At 40.0% G+C, this 22,598-nt stretch overlaps 1 protein-coding gene across 15 annotated transcripts in view; it reads right to left on the bottom strand.

Annotated features, from left to right (window-relative positions):
• The window catches only part of PEAK1 (pseudopodium enriched atypical kinase 1), a 239,360-nt gene that overhangs the window by 188,262 nt on the left and 28,500 nt on the right, over positions 1 to 22,598 (bottom strand). The window contains exon 3 of one of the 15 annotated variants that reach the window (XM_073303490.1): positions 1,770 to 1,874. The exons of 12 other annotated variants lie outside the window; for them this stretch is intronic. The gene's annotated coding sequence lies outside the window, so the exon portion shown is untranslated. Of the gene's footprint in view, positions 1 to 1,751; positions 1,875 to 13,337; positions 13,596 to 22,598 lie in introns of those variants that run through there. 2 more of the 15 variants (XM_073303495.1, XM_073303493.1) reach the window with 2 other exon arrangements.

Here is a 22,598-nt window from a genome sequence, read left to right as displayed (position 1 = left end):
GCATAGGGAATGGTGGGGGCGGGAGAGCAGCATGGGGACTAAGCAGCGGCCCTGCAGTGAAGGGGAACAGAAAAGTTCCCAGCTCAGCGTGACCAGGGGAGGGATGATCCCAACACCCTGAGTGCTTCCCCATCCTGCAGGAAAGCTGCTTGATCCCCACATAGCTCTCTGACCCCACTCCAACCCTCCCCGGGGCTACATATGCAGGAGCGCCTGGGCAGCATGTGGGAGCCAGCCCCAAAATTTCCCCACAACCTACTGTGGTGGCAGCTCCAGATCCTCCTTGGTGCTGTGCAAAGGCTGCCCGGAGAAGGGAGCAAAGCTGACAGGCAGGAGTGACTCCTTGCTGCCAGGATCTTGGGCACAATCCTTCTCCCAACCATGCTGAGCCAGGCACTCTGCTGCTCTCCATCCCTGCAGGGCAATCACTTTGCCCCACTCCGCTCTCAATCCATTGCACCCCAGCTCTGGCTGCCCTCCCTGGGGCTGTGTGTGCAGAGGCACCCACGCAGCACACACTGTGAGGGTGATGAGTGGAAGCCAGCCCCAAAACTTCCCTACAGCCTCACGGGTATCCCTTATCACTGCTTCCTGGGGTGCAGCAGTGACAGGGATAAGGAGTCCTCATGCGATGGTGGAGCCCACTGCACTCCAAGCCCTGAGGATACATTTCACAACTCCATAGCTGGCAGCAGCCAGGCTGGATGTGTGTTTTTTCCCTCTGAAACCGACATTCTATGTCAAACTTCAAAACAGACAAAAATAAATAAAAACCAAAACAACAAAAACCCTTTTATTGAACATCCCATGTTAAAAATTAAGAATTGTAAAGTTTCATTTTAATAGGTTAACAGCCCTGGAGACTGATGTCTTAATTATCGTCAGAACAGGTGCACATGGGCATTTTCCTGCTAGTGTGACTCAGCCTAGAGGTGGAGAGCCCAATTCTCAGATTAGATGATAATTCAGTACAAAACCTTCTCAAACTGCAGTCATTCTACTGAGACAGCTCCCAAAGGAGCTAATTATGCATTTATTAACTTGTGCTCCTTAGGGGAACCTGATTGCCATCAATAGCACCATCATAGTTAGGGAACACGGTGGGCAGCAGTTTTTGCTCTGCAGTGCAACACATTCACAGGGCTAGAATGTCAACACTGGGGCAGGGGCTGCTAACATTCTGGGATAGGGTTACTTTGATTAGGGTCTGTGCATTGCAGAGTGAATGTCACAGCCCTAGGTTTGAGCACGAGTCAGAAAATTCTTAATCTAGAGTTAAAATGCAGCGTAGACACTCAAGCCCAGGGTTCTGTGCAGAGCTGTGCTGTCCATAGGATGGACCGGGGCAACTGCCCCGGGACCCTTGCTTTGGGGGGCCCCATGCTTTGGGATGTGGGGTCCTGGGCAGCCTGGGGGGCTAGCAGGGGGCCTGGCGCTGGCGGCAGCAATCGACACGGCCCCAGCCTGTCCCGCTCCACTGACGCCCACCATCGCTCGCGGGAGGGATGGAAGCCAGAAAGAGGCGGGGTGGGGGCTTGGGAGAAGGGGTGGAATGGGGGTGGGGAGGGGGCAGAGCAGGGGTGGGAAGAGGCGGGGCGGGATCGGAGCAGGGGCAGAAGACTGGGGGGGAAAGGGTGGAGGGGGGGCGGGACCCAGGGTGGAGGTTGTACCAGGCCCTGCATCCCCCCAGGGCCAGCCCTGGTTCTGTGACACAGGTCAGCTAACTCAACTCCCACTAATCGTAGGCTTACATTGCTGTGTAGACATACCCAGAGAGTGTCTCAAGGGAAAGGCTCTTTAAAGTGGTCTCAGCTTCCTCCAGGAATGAGTGACTCAGCAGACTTACAAAAGCACTTGGAGACAATGGGAGGAAGCTAAACAAAGAAGGATATGGTTAAGTGAGTGCAAAGTGGGCATCAAACGCTACCATTTTGATTTGGTAATATTTTACATGCACTTTGTATAGGTATAAATGACTATGGAAGGTGCAAAAGGAGTGGAAAACCTTTCTGAATATAAGTTCCTCATTGATCCACTACAAATAAAAGGACGATTCATAAACCAATCTGGAAAGCAGATTTCTTCACAGAAACTCCTACATGTCCATATGAGATGCTCATTAATATCAAAATAAGTAAATTCATCATAGTGATAAAAAAAACCTCAATTGCCCAGATTCTTATGATTTTATAATGACTGCAATTCAGTTACATTTCAGGTTTCAGAATAGCAGCCGTGTTAGTCTGTATTCGCAAAAAGAAAAGGAGTACTAGTGGCACCTTAAAGACTAACCAATTTATTTGAGCATAAGCTTTCGTGAGCTACAGCTCACTTCACCGGATGCACTCACTGTTCCTCAGTCGTTCCTGTTAACTGCTAGAAATGGCCCACCTTGATTATCACTACAAAAGGTTTTCTCCTTCCCCCACCCCTGCTCTCCTGCTGGTAATAGCTCATCTTAAGTGATCACTCTCCTTACAGTGTGTATAACAACACCCATTTTTTCATGTTCTGTGTGTATATAAATCTCCTCACTGTATTTTCCACTGAATGCATCCGATGAAGTGAGCTGTAGCTCACGAAAGCTTATGCTCAAATAATTTGGTTAGTCTCTAAGGTGCCACTAGTACTCCTTTTCTTGTTACATTTCAATGTCTCTGGAATATAACGCCTTAATGATGGTCCTTGAACATTTCGTACACTTGTTAAAGAGAAAATCCTCCCAACTACTAATGTTCTGTTAGTGCCTCATGTTTCATTTCCCCAGACAACTTAAAGTGAACTGCGTCATGGTAAATCTGTGCCTGAAATATCCTCATTGGTTCTCACAGGGAAACCTTCGGGCTTGTCTTCACTAATGGGGTAAGTCGATCTAAATTACGTTACTCCAGCTATGTGAATAACGTAACTGGAGTCAACGTAGCTTAGGTCGACTTACCCTCGTGTCTTCACTGCACTGCGTTGATGGGCGACACTCTTCAGTCAAACTTCCCTTACTCTTCTTGGAGAGCTGGAGTACTGGGGTTGACCGGAGAGTGCTCTGCCACTGATTTAGTGGGTCTTCACTAGACCCACTACATTGATCCCTGCTGTATCGATTGCAGCAGCATCAATCTTCCCGTAGCGGAGACAAACCCTTCCACAAAGGAGCATGAGGTCTAGCTTAATGAAGCTAGAACAAATCTGTTAGAGGCTGTCTCTGCAAAACTTTCATAGAATCGTAATGACAGGTTTCAGAGTAACAGCCATGTTAGTCTGTATTCGCAAAAAGAAAAGGAGTACTTGTGGCACCTTAGAGACTAACCAATTTATTTGAGCATAAGCTTTCGTGAGCTACAGCTCATCCGATGAAGTGAGCTGTAGCTCACGAAAGCTTATGCTCAAATAAATTGGTTAGTCTCTAAGGTGCCACAAGTACTCCTTTTCTTTTTATAGAATCATAGACTATTAGGGTTGGAAAAGACCTCAGGAAGTCATCTAGTCCAATCCCCTGCTCAAAAGTAGGACCAACACCAACTAAATCATCCCAGCCAGGGCTTTGTCAAGCCAGGCCTTAAAAACCTCTGAGGATGGAGGTTCCACCACCTCCCTAGGTAACCCATTCCAGTGCTTCACCACCCTCCTAGTGAAATAGTGTTTCCTAATATCCAACCTAGACGTCCCCCACTGCAACTTGAGACCATTGCTTCTTGTTCTGTCATTTGCCACCACTAAGATCAGACTAGCTCCATCCTCTTTGGAACCCCCCTTCAGGTAATTGAAGGTTGCTATCAAATCCCCCCTCACTCTTCTCTTCTGAAGACTAAATAAGCCCAGTTCCCTCAGCTCTCCTCCTAAGTCATGTGCCCCAGCCCCCTAATCATTTTCGTTGCCCTCTGCTGGAACTCTCTCCAATTTGTCCACATCCCTTCTGTAGTGGGGGGACCAAAACTGAACGCAATACTCCAGGTGTGGCCTCACCAATGCCGAATAGAGGGGAATAATCACTTCCCTTGATCTGCTGGCAATGTTCCTACTAATACAGCCCAATATGCCGATGGCCTTCTTGGCAACAAGGGTACACTGCTGACACATATCCAGCTTCTCATCCACTATAATCTCCAGGTTCTTTTCTGCAGAACTGCCACTTAGCCAGTTGGTCACCAGCCTGTAGCAGTGCATGGGATTCTTCCATCCTAAGTGCAGGACTCTGCACTTGTCCTTGTTGAACCTCATCAGATTATTTGGCCCAATCCTCCAATTTGTCTAGATCACTCTGGACCCTATCCCTACCCTCCAGCGTATCTACCTCTCCCACCAGCTTAGTGTCATCTGCGAATTTGCTGAGGGTGCAATTCATCCCATCATCCAGATCATTAATAAAGATGCTGAACGAAAGTGGCCCCTGGGGCACTCCGCTTGATACCAGCTGATACCATTTCGTAGAGGTAAGAAACCTATTTTTCTGAATGAAGCATTTCGATACCAATCACTCAGAAAAATAATTTCATTTGAACCCTCCCTCCCTGTTATGTAGGTGCCTTGACAGCAATTCAAAATTAAGTGACTCCAAGGTTGTGCTCTGTCATGGACTTAAAAATGGGGCATAAATCCTGGTTTTCTCTAAAAATGCTCCTTTTGGTGTGGAATTTGACAAAAGGTTTTAAGATTCTTTATATTTCCTTTGTAGTTTTGGTTTGGTTTCTTTTTATAAATTTATAATTTTTTTTAAACAGTAAGGGTTTGACATTTTCTATAGGCAGAAAGTAAAATTGACATAAGCCTTCCAAACAGGCAGCGAGGGAGCCATCATATTGAACTTCCCACACAAACAATCGAGGCTTTTTCCCCAACAAAATTGAAATTTTCCCACGGAAAACTTTGTTTTTGCGAAAAGGGCATTTTTCATCAGAAAATCGTTCTGCCAAAAACATTTCTACCCAAATGTGTAATTGTACCTGTAAATGTTATTCTCTGAACAAGGTAACTCTGGCTCACTAAACGCTCCTTCCATTTAAAGGAAAAGAGTTTGTTCAGTTTATGTTCTTTGTTATTTTTAGGCAACTAGTTGTTTACATTTAAATGTGGTCACTAAAAAGTGTCTCCTGCATCTCTCTGAATAAAGTAGAAACTGAGGAGGCAGATTTCTTCTACTTATTTTGCACCAGCCCACTAGTGCTGCTTCCTTCCACTTAGTTGAAGATGTTCATCCTATTTATCCAGATTTGTGGATGAACTTACAGAAACAGTGTTTTACACTAGTAGCACTGATAGTACTTTAAGACCAAATGTTGCCACATTAACACTGAGCGCTGTGAACACTTATGTAATTTTAAGGTTATCCTTAATGTTTTCACACACAAAAATTGTGATTAACTGGTGGAATTTATCTGGATAAGTATTAATCTCTCCACCCATAATTTAAACACTGTTTCTATGTATGGGTCTTCCGCTGACAACCAAAATCAGTGCTTTCTAATATCCAGATGCAACAGGATTATTGAAAGACTTTTCTTTGGAGGATAGCAATCTTTCTTGGGGGCTTTTGTCTGACATGTTGGAGATTTAATTTAGAAGAGAAGCAAATCTGCAATGGTTTTACAGTATCTGCTTTGTCTACTGTGAAAGTTGCTGCATGCAGCGAAGTAAACAAGTAGGTCCGCACTTTCTTAGTAAGCAAAAGGGTAACTCAAGTCTCTTTGTAAATGGCACTAGTATTTTTAACTTCTTTAAACCCCAGAATCTCTCAATCTTTATATAAATGCATGTATATCTTTATACGCTTTTAACTTTTTCTCTTAAAGAAAGCACAGAAATCAAACAGGAAGAGTACTGAGACATGTACTTGTGAAAGTGTAACAAACTTAGGAATGTAAAAATGTAATCTTTTAAGGCTTCTTTTGAGCTCCATTAGCAATGTAGCTGAGGGACACCATACAAATGATCTAATATCACTTTTGCATTCTAATAAGTATACTAAAAGGAGACTGACAGAAGCCAAACACGCCCGTCTTTTGAATGAGCTATATACATCTCTGCACAAAATTTCTCTTACAAAATTTAAAGACTGCCAATTTATACGCAGAATGCATCAACATTATTTGCAGGGATACTGAATTCATGTTATGCTCAGAACTAAAAGATCTGATTCCAAATAGCTTGGGGGCAGATTTTTTTACTTTACTGAAAAACCCAACAAACCCAGCCCATCCCCGGTCCCCCCAAACTCTGAGTATATTAATCCCTTTTCCTTTTGGTTGCTCCAATTCTTATATAACAGTGTCATTTCCTGAATTCAAATCTCCAATAAACCAACCCTTAATGCTGAACAATACCGTATTACGCTTTTCAGATCACTCCTTCATTATTCAATGACTTTAACAGAGTTTTCCATTTATAAACAGGGAATAATGTATCAGATTAAGTATCATTTTATGAGTATTAGTGAAAGACTCAAAAGCAGTACTGCAGTGAGGGTTCTGGTTCCACGGAAGTGTGAGGATGATGAACGCCTCGAAACATGTTTTCATAACCTAATATAGTCAGCAAAATATTAATCACAGTATAGAGCAGTAATTTTACCTAGTTATGTGTATGTATTTGGGGGGAGGAAGGGTTATGGGAACTTTATACAGAGCATTTGAAAAAAGAAGTAGATATTATTTAGAAAGGGTCTTTCTTCTTTCTGTGCAGCACTACATCTTGTTCCAAGTGCCCAAAACACAGATTTATTCAGCCATGTAACCTGTGGTTTAATAATTACTCTAGCCAAGTACTGGAATAAAATGATGGTACTTTATTTATCAGAGTTGTTCTATTTTTTTTACTGATGGAAGGTAGCCCCTTCTTGACTAGAGTTCCTACTTATAAACAGCCAGATTCTCAATGCAACTATTTGATTATTATCTATGTTCAAGCCCATGCACCTACCTAGCATTTTGCCAGCTCACAAGTTGATTTTCTGTGTATTAGAAATAATCTAAACTGTGCAGGCCATGTATGAAAAGTAAAAACAGAGAAGATTAGCTGCTACTGACAATCAGGCAATCTGTGAACATAAATCAAACAACAAGGTATGTCAGCTAGTAGACCAACTCTTGAAATTATCAACAGTACCACGAAATATGCATCTCTTCTAAGGGCAACTGCTACATGGTACCCTATTTTATTTACAGGCATTTTATGACAACTCACCTCCATAATATTTGGAATCTCTAAAGCCAAAAAGTCAGAGAAGCATGAAGAGTTACTCCGCACTAGAACAAGCGTGCTGCAAAAACATGGAGATATTGCATCACATTAGCATTGGTGCTCTGCAGCTGCTGACTTGCTGAACTGCAGAAAAAGCTTTCACAGCCAAACAAAAGAAGCGTGATTTTTGGTGCAAACCTCAAGAGGTTAATTTAGAGAGAGGAAAGCATCCTTTCAAAACCAACCTTTCAAGCAAAATTTGGAAACGACTTGGCTTGATTATATCTTATAAACAAAATGCGTACAAAGAATGAAAAAGAAATCCCAAACACTAACAAAATATGAGAGAACAGAAAGAATCTCTTACTGATTTTATCAGTGGTGAGTTGTTATTTTGAACAAACCACTCAGGGTTTCTGAAATTCCAACCCAGGACTTTACAAATGGTTTTAAAGAATATTTGAAATATTAGGAATTCCCAGATCATGCACAAAAAACCAATGACAACCAACGGGAATTTACTACTAACATTTATTATGCTTTTTTTTTTTTAAAAGGTCACTTTTAATATTACCTGTTCCATGTTTTGTACTTTAATTGATTATGCACTACCCAGATTACATTTAATGGCACTTAGTAAATAAAATGTTATATGAAGAAAATGACTATGCATGGAGATTAATGTATTCAATACATAGCCAATACTAGTCTTTTTAAATTGGTAACTGAATAATCAGTTCATATAATCTTGGTTAGCAAAATAACAATACTTCCTTTTGGTCTAATATCAAAATCCTCATTTATATGACCATTGAAATCATACGAGCCACGCAGCCAAAAGGATGATTGACCATCCTCCTCTAATAATGTTAAACCATTAAATACAGCAGATAAATAGAGCAGTCTGAACTCTGATTACTCAGGGATGCAGTTGCTGAAGTTTGGCAGTTCTAGTACCACCATTAAGACCTCAGTTACTATTCACCTGCACCAGATTTTCACCTGCACCAGGTAAGCAGAAATGTTAATTACAGCCCCTCAAGCAATTACTGATCCTACATTAGTGTCATTTTATTGCTACAACTGAGCATGTACACTAGATGTTTAGGTCAATTTGCCCAAACAAAGGGAAATGTAAAGCTTGGAGAAAAAAAATAAAGCTACAACAAACAGAACTGTAGAAAACAAACGTATACACAGACTTCATTTATATATAAACAAGAGGATATTTCAACCATTCATTTTAATCTGTGATTGACCTTCACTTTTCAGATAACCTTCAAGATGAAAATTTCAGTTTCAAGACAACCACTAAAACTGTTAAAAGCGTTTACTGGGTTTAACAGTTTGCCTGGAAGCATGCACGCGCGCACACACACACAGACAAACCTCAAGGAAAACTCTACAAATAATCTCCAAATTTTGTGATCAGTATTTTGTAAGACAACACATGTTCACTTTAAACATTAACTTCTCTAGAGCCAAACACCAAAAAAATCTGGGCCTCAATAACCATGTATGCATGCCTCTCATTCTTTTGTGCACATGGACAAGGGGAAGCCATTATATTGATCCTTGTGCTACCACATCCTGATCTAGCACCTATATAAATGAAAGAAAAGATTCCCATTGACCTCCATGGCACTGAATCTGGCCCGCAGTGCACAAGGACCAGCAGTGTCTACATCTGACATCAGCATTAGAGAAGCCAAAAGCAACATACACTTGCACCACATTCATACCAGTAAGGAGGAATTATATTGGCAAGGTGGGAAGTCACATTTCCTGCTTTGACATGCACCCCCCAAGTACTAAGGAGACATTCTGGTTCAGTCACCCCAAATCCCCTGGGGGTCTGCCCCCAGGATGGAGCCCCTCTGCAACACCACCCTCTTAAATCATCATCATCACCACCCAATGTGCTGGGTCACATAAGACCTCCTGACGACCGTGAAGAAGCGCAAGCTGAAGTGGTACAGCCATGTAACAAGATCATCTGGCCTATCCAAGATCATCCTCCAAGGGACAGTAAAGGGGAAGAGAAGAAGTAGACAGAAGAAGAGATGGATTGAGAAGATAAATGAGCAGACAGGAATGGACTTTGTGGAGACTCACGCACTGACACACCATCATCAGGGGTGGAGACAACTGGTTGATTGCTCATCAGTGACGGTGCCCCAACGACCAGTGCAGTTATGGGAGTGATGATGATGAATTGCCTCTCATTTATAAGTCACATACTTCACACAAATTCTCACCACCCAATAAAAGTCAAAGGTAAATATTGGTATTGTTTGAAGCAGTCATTTTTTTCTTTTCTTGCATCACTTCATCTTGAATAGGGCAATGAAAGAAGTTACCTTGGCAATAGCTTGTCTCAAGAATCCATAGCAACAACAAGTAGACACTCACTTTTCAGGCTCAGATTGGATAGTTCCCTGAACAAAACTCAAAAATCAAACTGTTAATACTTCAAGGAGAGTGTCATTTGGGAAAATAGTAAACAGGGTTGAGCATTTTCATTCTCTGAACTATCAAGGAAGGTGAAGGATGAAAGTAAATGGTCACTTCCTTAATCTTGGGCAGGCCATTCTTCACATAATAATTTCACTGTTAGTCCTAAATTATTCCACTGGAATCAACAGAAAGCCAGAATTACTCAGCCCTCTACATTTGAAAACAGCCAAGAGGTTAATTGTAAACCCATATTGTTTTTCTTCCACATCAAGTATCATGAGCCCATAAAAGGTGTTAATAACCAAGAAAATGCATGAACCATAAGATGAAACTGTGCACTAATTAGAGGGGAAGCATATTAAGATTTTGCTATATTTCTATTTTTATATTAAGCAAGCTGTAAAGTGCTCAACAGCAGGTAGAGTATATCAGTCTGGGAAGGAAGGAAAGAAGGAGAAGGTTTTTGTTTAATTACTAGACCTTCTGCAGTACATTAAGACATTTAATCAAGATATCTATCTATCTGTATAGATAGATATAAAAATGCATTCTAATTTCTTTTGTTAATATGTGTCAAATACCTTCACTGCCTCAAAGAATGAAATTACTAATAAATGCTGCTAGAATTATTAGCATTTTGTGTGTGTGAATGTGTTGGGGATAGGGAGAGAGAGGATTGTTTCAATGAGAAATTATGGATGAGCAATCAGAACAGTCAGTGCTTAAATCTATTTTGATTTTCAGTAATAACGTAAACGTAACATAAGGCTAAAAATTCCCCCTCAAATTACAACTCTGCCTATGAAAATCAGACATTCCAAATGCTAAAAAAGATTATTAGAATTAGAGGAAGTGTAACGTGACTGGGAAGAAGAAAGTTTATGCAAAGAGGACAGGGTCCATAATCAATTCCCTTGACAAGCTTTCCTTGTAATTATTTAAGGTAGAATACGATGAATGACTGCAAGTGCAACTATAATCCAGTAACCACTTATCTTTCAGTTTATAATAAAGAAACAACTCATATTTCCTTTACAGTGCCCCACAAAGAGAAAATTAAAATACTGAAGAATGGCAAAGCATTTTTTCAAACAGCAAGAGCGAAATGGCATTTCCAGAACTGAGACATCACAAGCAAGATCCTTTGAACATAACAAACTCCTGCCCACGTATTCTTCCATAAAAAAAGCAGATTTCTTCTAGCATTCTTTAGCAACATTTAATTACAAAATCATATGCTCAGCCTCCGTCTAAAGGAAAGAATGAATGTAATGGGTCTTTAAGAGAACAACTGGATCTTTGTGAAGTGGGAAGGATGTTGACGTTTTGGGGTTTGTTTTATTTTTGTTTTTTAAAGTGGGTGTGGAGAGGATAGGAGAGCAAAAGCTTCCAGTTGCCAGGTCCCCAATCCTGTTGTCTATGTCCATCTCCAGATCTCCCCAAAAATCTCTGTTACAGCAGAAACTAATGGTGCATATCTCGTGTGCATACTGCAGCCTGTGTGGTCCAATTAGAACAATGCAGAGGTGTTTGTTATTTTAAAACAGGAATAGAGAAAGGTCATTTCATTTAAGGAAGCTGCAGAAATCTTGGAATATTTCAGAGATCTGTATTTGTGCAGGGAGACTAGGGTTTTGCGGACTAGCTTCTTTTGGGCAGAGGAAGGCTGCTAATATTTTTGTTGGATTATATTTTCAAATATTTTCATTTATTTGCAGAGACTGCCTACATCCTGGGATAGATATTCTATTGTTTAAATATTGAATTCAAAATAAAGTAAGTAAATAAATAGTAAAATTCTGGAATTCATGCAGCATGGATCGGATTTTAATGTAGCAGTTCAACAGTGAAAATCATTAAATGAGAAGAAATGGTGCATTGTTTGGGAAAAACAAGGCATCAATACCACTGACATTAATTAGCTAGACATCCATTATTACAGATCTTTGACATTTCTAACAAACAGAAGTACTCAGACTTTGGTGAGCTGATGACAAACCAGAGAATGCCAAAATACATTATTTCACTAGGTCTCAGCGAATCCTGAAATGAATTTAATTTTGGTGCTGTCTCAGATTTCATTTTATATTAGGCTTTTATTCTGTTATTTGAAGTGTACTAGTGTAATCTGAGTATAAGCATATACATATATTTCCTCTACTTGCAAAAATAAGTTTTGTTTTTTATTTTAAAAGCATGACTGTACTGAGACACCCTACAAAGCAGCTCAGTGGAAGCTCACAATCTGAATAAACTTCTGAATAATTAAACTACTAAATTCCTCTTAAATGAAGTCATTTAATCCTGAGTTGTTTTTTTACATCTTTTTGGTTTAATCCAAAATGAAAGCGCCAGAAGCATATATACTTCTTGTTTATGGAGCAGAAAGGACAGAGAAGGTGGAAAGAAATTAGTGTTGTTGGGGAATAATTAGGTCTAACAGTAACATGACAACTGGTATTTGCCACATCACAACAAACAAATGTGAACCAGTAATTGAAATGATGAAGGAATGTTTTCTCAGCTACCCAGGAAGACCTTCCATTGTTTGGAAAAGGTGTGAGTCATTAAATCTGGCATGTACAAATTGGACTTCCAATAACTATAAATACTTGACATACCTTCAAGGGCTCTCTGGAATGGAAGAATGGATATCTATAGATACTTTCTTAAAATTACAGAAGCATGAAGCCATGCATCATTTCACAGATTTTGATTTGTTGTGTTTAGACTCTTATGAATTGCATTACTCAAGCATGAACAGTTATAACCTTGAAAGGGTCTGCTTACTTGCTTCTGACAGTCTGAAAAGCAAAGCTACTATTTGGGATAAAGGATGATAGATGCAGAGGACTTGATGGCACACTAATGTAATGCAACATTCTCTTACATCATAATTTATCAAAGCCATTGAGTGAAATTAGTTTTGTGATACCAGCCAAGAAACTCCTGGGCAACAGTACTACGTCATAAAAACAAACACCATTCTCAATCTGTTTGATTTTGTTTGCTTGCTAGAGGCCAGCACTGAAGCAGTAGAAAGTGCATTACTGTCATCCTGCCCTATTGGTTTTTATTGTAACCATAAGATCCTCCTGACTCTGACACATTCAAGTTCTCTTTAATCTGTTTATATACCTAATATAATTTATAGATCCAAGAAACAAGGGATGAAATCCTGGTTCCACTGAACTCAATGGTAAAACTCCCATAGAATTCAATGGGACAAGAATATCACCCAAGGCACCAAAACAATGTACAGCAGCCATGCTAATTTATTTAACTAATTATAAAAGGTGTAGCAAATTAGTTAGATGACCTCAACCTAATCCCTTGGACATCTAGCTATTAGCACTTTTCTTATAACCAAATGTCACTATATTCACCAAAATAAACTCCCACCCACAGGAGTGGAGATTTAAGGTAAACATACATTTAAAATACCTTCAAGAAACAGATCAAGCTGAAAAAGCTTGTAACTCCTACATAGCGCATACCAAATAGTGTTTTTAGAGAAAGTACGCTTACTCCACATGGCATGTTCTCCGAATAACCTTGTAACCATCTCCTCTTGAATAAGGGAGTTCTGGGGAATCACAGATGACTACGCAGTGGCTAGGATGTGAAAGTCTCTCACCTGACAATACACACAATGACCTAACCTCCTTAACTATCCAGGTGCAAAGGCAGAATATTGTCACATAACCCACCTAGGTCACTCTTTAAGGAAACAGACTTGTGCAGAGATCAGCAAGAATGGTTAACATGTTCAGTCCTGAGGATAGGAATTTAAAAGAATTTCACAGTCAGTGGAAGCAAAAAATCCTCAATATTTTTTAATTAGGGGCAACATGTCCCTATACAACACAGACAATTCACAAAATGCATCTCCACACCACAGGGGTTTGCACTAACAAACATAATATTACCAGTAATAGTAAAAAAATCTAGTTAAAACTCCAGTTAACTCCACAAAAACCGGGTGGATGGATGCTTCCTTGCAACTGAAAGTTGCCTGTATATACAGTCTATTATAGTTTATGTTCTTCAGCAACTACCACCATCCAAATAAGCAATCAAAACAGTGACAAAGATGTCATGTTATCTTAAGCCTGTAAGGTCAAAGCTATTTGTATTAGTTTAACCATGTAATAAAAAATTTGCCCAGTGTGCATACAATTCAAGAAGTTGACATTTTTCAGTAATATGACACATTGCCATTGCCCCTTTTTAAACTCACTCATTAACAATATTTTAACTTACACTTCCTCACAATGCAAACCCCGAAAAACAAAAAATAAGACAGTCACATCCTAACACACCCATTTCCAAGCAAAGGCTCATTATCCTGACACTGACCATAGCAATACAAAAAATACCTTCTTCAAATGTTTGTGATAAAACTAAGTATTAATCCTAAGACCTGTAATAGTTTTATTAAAGTTTTCTACTAGTTCATATAGTTTCCTCTTTGGAAATCATCTTCTGGGGTCAGAGGATGTTGCTGCAATGCAAGTCTGAAGGTGAGCTGGCAGGGTGAGGAGAAAAACCTGATTCACTGTGGTGAAATGAGCAGATCTGATCCTAACCAGATGAGCTGATCATGACCATTAGTAATGTCCAGATGCTCCACTATGAGAAATAGAAGTTCCAGATAAAAGTTTTTGGGGAATGATTTTTTGTACCATATTTTTAACCACATTTGCAGCAGAGCCTTGATCATATTAGCATTTACATTCCAACTAATGCTATTGGAGCAGCACACACGGTTTAAAAAAAAGTAGAACAGACAGTTTTTTTGAAGGGTGAAGGGAACCTGGGGTGAACCAAAAGTAAACACCGCAGATTTTTACAGATTGGCTTGAATCTGATTTTACACTAGTGTGTTACAGATGTAGCTCCATTGTCTTCAATTAAATTACTTCAAATTAACATTAAAGTGACAGCAGTACAGGGCCTACATGTGTACAAGTGTGATGCTTTCTGGGACCTTTAGCAGTCTTGTATTTAAAAAGCTGAAATGAGTTTAAACACACAGCTTTTAGAAAAGCTCCATAGATCAGACTCCTTTAAATTTTCAAAAATATAATGGGCCCTTCCTCCAATTCCTAATGTGTGAGGTTAATTTATATGGGGAACACTGGTAAGAACAGGACCAGGTCAAAACTGAATACACAAGAAACACTACTGCTCTAGTTGCAGAAGAGCCCACTGAAGCTTCCTTATTGAAATTATTTACGTAACTGTCACATGGGGATGGGAAGAAAGAAGGTACTATGTAAATAAGAAGGATGTGACAAATCTGAATTTTAATTTTGCGGTGGAACCTTTAATTTAATTGTGAACAAAGGAGTTGTCATCTTCATCTAGAAAAGTTACTTTTCGACTCAGGCTTCAGGAACGGATACTGAGTTGGTTTAAGACTTGACATAATTCGCTAAGGTATGGCATATATGCTTTAAAGGGAGCATTGCAGCATGACCCTTACATATATTGACCAATTTAAAGGTCTGTGCATGGTATTCCTTTCCCAGTTGAGTTTGCAGTGAAGGTATCAGGGATAAAAAAAATCATGTCAATGTATTGTTTTTACTGTTCTTATTTTTGTGCTTTTTTGTATTTCAAAAAACAAAACATTTTTATTATGAATCTATGTGGTAATTTTAGATAAAGCAATTAAAACTGCCATAAGCAGCATAATCACCTTCACTAAGGTGAGCAGACAGGAGGGACAGAGACAAAGGCCATGCTGGGCCCTCGTAAGCATAATGAAAGCAAGACTATCTAGTATTTTAGATATCTTTAAAATATACTTTTATTGCATTAAGTAATTTCCTTTCATTTTTAAAACTCTTTTTTGAAGACATCAGAATTTTTCAAAAAGTCCTAGACTACAGTATTTCAAAAACTGTTTATAGTTATATAATTCCTATTGCCTATTTTTTGATTAAGAGATTTATCCAAGAAATAGTTTTATGAAAAAACAAAACTTCCCTTGCAAAAATTTAACTAGATATTTTGCTTTATATACTAAGGTTAAATGAAATGATCCATTGAACCTCTTGCTCCTTTGATTAAGGGTCCCTGGAACGCCAGAGCCTGACAGCCAAGATTATTACAATCTGCATTTAATTAGGGCTATAGCACCTAGGGTAGTTTGTTACAATGGAAAGCTACTAGAAAAATAATGTAAAATCCTTTCCCTTGCTGAAAAGTCTAATTCATTTTTAGTTCTCGTATTCACTGTAGGCTTGTAGCAATACCATGTCTTGTATCACAGTATTTTCAGAAAGCCAATACCTCCCCATACACAGTTACAAAAACAAAACCATTAAAAAAAACTAGAAGACAAATGCAAAAACCTTCAACTTCATAGTTACAGAGCAAATAATTTTTTTTTTTAAAAACCACAAGAATGTTCTTATCACCAAATGTTCCTACAAACAGGACATCTGGACTGCAGTGTGAACGCAGCAAACTTTGCAACTACAGTATGATTATCTTGTTGATATGCTTGCATGCGGTCTCTAGACCAGAGGTAATGAGCCGGTTTCTCAGACAGTCAAGAAGTAACATTTACTGAAATACCACAGTTCGTCACTCTTATTTCCCCTCCCTCTCATAAAAACAGTAAATTGATGGCTGAGATACGACTCCGGCTCTGCTGAAATCCTATGTAGTTTGTCTGCTTTTGGGATGCTGTCCAAATGACTGAACAGTCCAAGCAGTTATTGATGACATCAAAAGTTAAATTTGCACCAGATTTCACATAGTGGTGCCATCTATATGGCAACAGTAGAAAAGGGTAGGTAGGTCTACACCTAAAATGCTGCTGCAGCTGTGCCACTGTAGCACTTCAATGTAGACAGTCACTACAGTGACAGCAGGGGTTCTCCTGTCGCTGTAGCTAATCCCCAAGAGGCGGTAGCTAGGTTGACGAAAATTCTTCTGTCAACCTAGCACTATCTGCCCGGAGGTTAGGTCAATGTAGCTACATCTCTTAGGAGTGTGTATTTTTTGCACCCCTCAGAGACGTAGCTATGCCAATGTAAGTTTTCAGTGTAGACCAGCCTGAATAACCTCTCTCAACTTCAGAGTCACAAGTACTACTTTTCACACTGGAATCTCAATTCATCTAGCACTGTGCAATTTGAAAAGAATCTGGAAGATGTTGGTTTTCCACAGCAGGGCCTGCCTTTTGACTGTAGAGTCAGCTAATAGTCCTATAATCTCCTTGAATAAACATTCTTGGACTGAAGAAGCTGTATTACAATTAAGTGAGCTGTAGCTCACGAAAGCTTATGCTCAAATAAATTGGTTAGTCTCAAAGGTGCCACTAATACTCCTTTTCTGTATTACAAAGTGTGAGTAATCAAAAAGGTGTCAAGTATCAGAGGGGTAGCTGTGTTAGTCTGGATCTGTAAAAGAGGCAGAGAGTCTGGGGCACCTTATAGACTAACAGATGTATTGGAGCATAAGTGCCACAGGACTCTCTGCTGCTTTTAATCAAAAAGGGCAACTGATAAAACAAAATAAGGAATGAAAAATACATGAGCTATAAACTCATGTAAACAAATAATGCAGAAAACTCCCTAAATAGCCTATTCAAGAGACAACTTCAACATCACATTAAAAATCATTGTTTTATTTAGCTTTTACTCCTGGAGGAATTCTGCACCACTGCACACGCGCAGAATTCACATAGGTGCTGGAACTAAGGGTGCTGGGGATGCTCTGGCTTGAAGTGGTTTCCATCACACATAGGGTTAACAATTTAGTTCAATGGCTCTCAGCATCCCCACTTAAACTGTTCCAGAACCCTGAGAATTTATGTCCCCTGCAAAAAAAAAATTTTCTCTACTGAAAATACGTTCTGCTGGAGAGGAGCTGCAGTTACACCTTTCAACCACCAGGGGCTGCTGTGGTGCCAGAACAGAGGGCAGCCACTCCTGGGCAGGAGCAGCCAGCTGAGGACAGGGAACAGAAGAGGCTGCATACCTCACAGTGCCCTATGCGTGGGGCCAGTCGAGGTGGCACGGGATACAGAGGGATGGACAGCTTGGGGCACATGGGGCTGCTGGGAGGTCACAGACTGGGGTTCAAAAGAGCTAGTGGGGGGGACGACTGACTGGGGGAGGGAGTGGCGGGGTGTCAGAGAATTTAAATTTCCTCTCCCTCAGACCCCCCAAGCTTTTGGACTGCTTTTGAGGGGTGTGGGAAATATGTTTCTGTATTGTAGTACAAATTAATTATTACTCAAAGTTCTGTATTAATATGCCTAATAAGGAATCTATTTGTCAAAAAACATTTCCTGATTCTTTTTTGCTGTCTTGTTACAGACATACTTGCTGATAGGTATTTTTAAATAAATTACCAAAATAATTGAAACTGGCATGATTATATTATGTTATTTTGACAAATATGCAGAATTTTAAAATATTGTGTGCAGAATTCCCCCAAGAGTGATGTTATTGTTAGTAAACATTTTAGAAACCCAATACAGCTATCCAGTTTTTCACTCAGGAGTTATTTCTCCAGGTTTGCAATTTGTTTTCTTCTGCTCTTTTTTTTAAAACACATCCTAGTACTTGAATTTCATATACATGAGTTAAAATGGATCAACTTAAAACGACTGCTAGCGTGGCTGAACACTACAAACTGGCTTGTCTTTACTAGGATTTTACCTTGAGTTACTTAACTCTAATTAAAAGCAATTTCTCCTAGTGAAGAAAAGGCTTTGTTCACTTCAGCAGCCACCCATCCCAAATATACTCCCTTGGCACAACAGAGCACACACATCCTGCGCTCCCATCACCCTCAAAGTGTCACTTTATCAATAGGCACTTCTATTAGAGTCACAGGAAAAATGAATATCCGACTACTCCATTCCATTCCATTCCATAAATAGAGGGATCCATATGTGGCAGATTTGTTTGCCCCACTTGCTCTCTGAGGGATTGGAGGTGGGGTGATGGGTGTACACCAGTCTTCAGGGAGAAGGAACAATCAGGCTTTGGAAACTCAACTCACCCATTCTTTCACAGACAAAGAATTACAAGCATCAATCAGCAGAAGAGGGGAAAATAAACACCAACATATGAAGTCTCATCAAAATAAGGAAGGGAAACTTAACAGGCAAGATAATTCTATAATTGAGTTTTTATGAACCTATTAATTTGAAGGCAGAACTGAACGGGTACTCTCTCTTTAAATCTGACAGGGACTTCCCCATTAAACCAAATAACTCAATTTGAAAAACGTGGTTTTTTGCTAATAATTAAGCTACACAAGTAACCAAAGCTGCTTTTAGAAAGTTATTGTCCAGTACATCTCATGACTCTACTCTTAAGTATGAATAACTATTGAATGAGCTTCTATACTCTTAATTGTTTCACACTTTGAGGAGAAGACTAGCTATGGACAAACCACATACTACAAGTAACACTTACATTCCAGAATGAGGATGCTTAGAAGGCAGGTAAAAATGTAAGTAATCTGCAGGATATAAACCTGGCTGTTATAAGTTTAAGATGCTTGAATTAACAATTACCAACTTTTGGTAAGTTTATCTGAAGACCAGTTTCTAGGAGATCAGCCACCATATGACCAGGATAGCTTACTCCTAGGACCCAGGCTTGTTTTTCTGAACAAGAGATTCTCTTTTTCAGGTATTTAAAAAAATAGCTTCAGAAAGGAACAAAATCACACACTTAATAATTACTCATGACAATGTATATTACTTGTTACCATGAGCAGTTCTACAAGAAGGGAACCAGAAAGATGAGGAGACTGAAAGAGATACGCAAGACTTTATCATAAGGCACATTGGAGAGAAATCTCACACTACCAGAACTTTGTATTTTTTCTGTGATTAAATAAAAGGCTCCATTCTCCAAAGATCTCAATTTGGTAATTCTATTATCACTAAAGGATTAAGAAAATCACTTTTTTTTTAAACAAAAAAAGTGAAAAATAGTTTGCTGTGGGACAGAAACGGCAGGTCACCCTTCAGTACTGACACATCTGTTGGAATACAAAGTGGGTAAAAAGAACTGAGATGGGGAAAGTTATGCCTGGAGAGAAATCTACTTTCTAACACCACTCCTAGTGCCAGTTGATATGTTACATCCCTCATATTTGCTAGAGATACTGATGCACATAACAGGAATCACCACTATTTAAAGTCCAAGTTTCTTCAGACTTCCTCTCTTCTCAATGAGCCTTTCAAATGTATTTAATGTTATTCTTAACAAGCATTCATAGCATAACAGTAAATATATTTATATTACTTTAAAAGAAGAAAGATTCTAATATGCAATTAGTCCGCCAACTAGATTGTTTTATATGGCAGCTTCAGAGTTCTTCTCTAGAACAGACAAAATGTATCGTCCATACAAGCAAAATCATCAAGATATTGACTTTTGAGGGTCCCTTTCTTGTTGGTCACTTTCACAAAATCCAAAGGTTTTAGAGTAGCAGTCGTGTTAGTCTGTATTCGCAAAAAGAAAAGGAGTACTTGTGGCACCTTAGAGACTAACAAATTTATCTGAGCATAAGCTTTCGTGAGCTACAGCTCACTTCATCGGATGCATTCAGGTATTTTCCACTGAATACATCCGATGAAGTGAGCTGTAGCTCACGAAAGCTTATGCTCAGATAAATTTGTTAGTCTCTAAGGTGCCACAAGTACTCCTTTTCTTTTTTACAAAATCCAAAGATTCATCAAAAAGACAATGCATTTCACTTGTCATCCCAAGGACAATGGGACTTCAATGATATTTAACTGTTTGTCAGTGGAGAGGAGTTTGGAAGTTTTATAAATGAAAACAGAGACAGACTAACATTTCTACTGTCATCAATAAAGGAGTTCAAAGGCAGTGTCAGTAAGATATAATGATTGATTTCACAGTTCATTGGTCCAGACAGTGTTTGTAAACCACTGACCCAAAAACACAAAGGATTGCTCAGGGTCTCTTTAATAGGGTATGTCAACTGAAGAGACTTACAGACCGTTATACAAAGGAAAATCTATTGGAAACCAAAGGGTGGTCTGACAATGTTTCTTAAAAGTCCTTTAAAGAATTTATTTTAAACAAGCCATATTAACTTAGTTAACCGAACAGTGGTCAGACAGTGCTAAATTAGCAAACTTTTCTGATGCCTCTCCCTCCTCTCTGGGTCCAAAATATGAAGTTGTCTCCCCTTATCACAGCACTACTGTACAGCTACTAAAAGCTTGCTAAGAAACTGATTACAGCACAGCTAATTGATTTTCAAAAACACATGTATAGGTTTGAAGTCAAATAAATGAAATTAGCCAGCAAAAGTCAAACATTTTAAAAGATCCAATAGCTAATCCAAAAGCTTTAATACAGATTCAAAATTGACATCATAGTACTAAGGTGCCAGTAAGACTGGACTGCTTCAGATCTTCAGTGCAGAAAGATCCTCATTTAATGTTACAACTATCACCTCCCCACAACTTTTATTGATATTTAAGATTGCTGGATTCTATTGTGCACATTCCAAAATTGCATGGCAAAAGAAGCATCTCATAATGCACCAATTAACTTTATTAGGTTTTGTCCATTATTAAATGAGCTTTCCTAGTAAATGTTTCAACCACTTCCATGGTACCTATGCTAATCCTTTTTCAAAAAATAAATAAAATAAAATAAAAAAAACCCCACCTTTCACGTGGTTCTGCACCCTGCACAGAGTAAGTGTAAATGACATCGTAGTGAAAATACCAATGACCAGAAGCACTTTGTCTACACCAGCATTCCACACTGTTGATTCTATCTGTGGAGCTAACATGATGGTATCAGTTGTAGCAAATATTAATTGGGTGGGGGTGGGGGGGGGGAAGAGCAAGAGAAAGCTATTTTAAAAAAAAAAAAAAAACACCCCCCCAGAACGGATCCCTCATGGAAAACTACATTTTCATTCTAAAGCTCTAACATGCAGTTAATGAATTTCATGTATGGAGGCCTCAAGTCAGTTACAAACTCCTCATAGGTCTGTTCACTGCTTACTCTCTTCACCACTATACACACACCTCATATATATAAACTTTGCCTACTGAGTCTCATTTCCAGAAACCTAGACCTAAACTACTGGTAAAGCAACAAGCTCAAGGGCTCCTGTATATTCCTCTCAAGATGCACATACTGTGCTTTTGTAGTAGACTGCATCTGCACATTTAAAATTAAAACATGGCAGAGCAAGGGCAAAATAAATGCTAATTTAACACTAGGATTGTCAACTTTCTACTCGCACAAATCCAAACACCCTTGCCCTGCCCCACCTGCCCTCCAAGTCCCCGCCTCTGCCCCACCCCTTCTCCGAGGCCCTGCCCCTGCTCACTGCATCCCTCCCGTCTTCCTCTGTCACTCACTCTCCCCACCCTCATTCACTCGCTCATTTTCACCGGGCTGGTTCAGGGGGTTGGAGTGCAGGAGAGAATGAGGGCTCCAACTGTGGGTGCTGGTTCTGGAGTGGGGCCAGAAATGAGGAGTTCAGGGTGCAGGAGGGGGCTCCAGGCTGAGGCAGTGGGTTGGGGTGCAGAGAGTGTGAGGGCTCCGGCTTGGGGTTCAGACTCTGGGGTGGGGCTGGGGATAAGGGGTTCAGGGCATAGGAGGGTGCTCCAGGCTGGGACCGAGGGGTTTGGAGGGCAAATCAGGGCTGGGGCAGTGGGCTGAGGCATGGGAGGGAGTCAGAGATGCAGGTTCCGAGCGGCGCTTACCTCAAGCAGCTCCCGAAAGCAGTGGCATGTCCCCCCTCTGGCTCCTAAGTGGAGGCAGGGCCAGGCAGCTCTGTGCATTGCCGCGTCTGCAAGCACCGCCCCCGCATCTCCCATTGGCCGCAGTTCCCAGCCAATGGAAGCTGCAGACCCAGTGCTTGGGGCGGGAGCAGCGTGCGGAGCCCCCTGGCTTCCCCTACGCATATGAGCTGGAGGGGGAACATGCGGT

This window comes from Lepidochelys kempii, chromosome 10 (genome assembly GCF_965140265.1).
Source record: "Lepidochelys kempii isolate rLepKem1 chromosome 10, rLepKem1.hap2, whole genome shotgun sequence".
Lineage (NCBI taxonomy): Eukaryota > Metazoa > Chordata > Testudines > Cheloniidae > Lepidochelys > Lepidochelys kempii.
The sequence above is the reverse complement of the archived record's forward strand: the minus strand, read 5'-3'. Positions and strand labels throughout refer to the sequence as shown.